Here is a 479-nt window from a genome sequence, read left to right on the forward strand (position 1 = left end):
ACCGGGACAGGGGTCACCGGGCAGGGGTCACCGGGGCAGGGGTCACCGGGCAGGGGTCACCGGGCAGGGGGACCGGGACAGGGGCACCGGGGCAGGGGTCACCGGGCAGGGGCACCGGGACAGGGGCACCGGGCAGGGGTCACCGGGGCAGGGTTCACCGGGGCAGGGGTCACCAGGGCAGGGGTCACCGGGCAGGGGTCACCAGGGCAGGGGCACCGGGCAGGGGTCACTGGGGCAGGGGCACCAGGACTGGGCGGGAGGCCAGTGCCTTGGGGCACTCATGGTGAGCGGGCGGCCCAAGTTGGAGGAAACAGCACCCAGGGACCCGCACCCCGCCGCCTGGCCCCGCCCAGACTCCGCCCAAGGGACGCGTCCTCGCAGCCGGGGCAGGACTCTGCCCGCCCGCTCACGCCTGACTCTCCGGCCTGAGCTGCAGAGGGGGAAGTGAGAGCGGGCGGGCGGGGCTCCCGCGTGACCCC

Source organism: Condylura cristata, unplaced genomic scaffold, assembly GCF_000260355.1.
Source record: "Condylura cristata isolate star-nosed mole 26May11 unplaced genomic scaffold, ConCri1.0 scaffold00068, whole genome shotgun sequence".
Classification (NCBI taxonomy): Eukaryota; Metazoa; Chordata; class Mammalia; order Eulipotyphla; family Talpidae; genus Condylura; species Condylura cristata.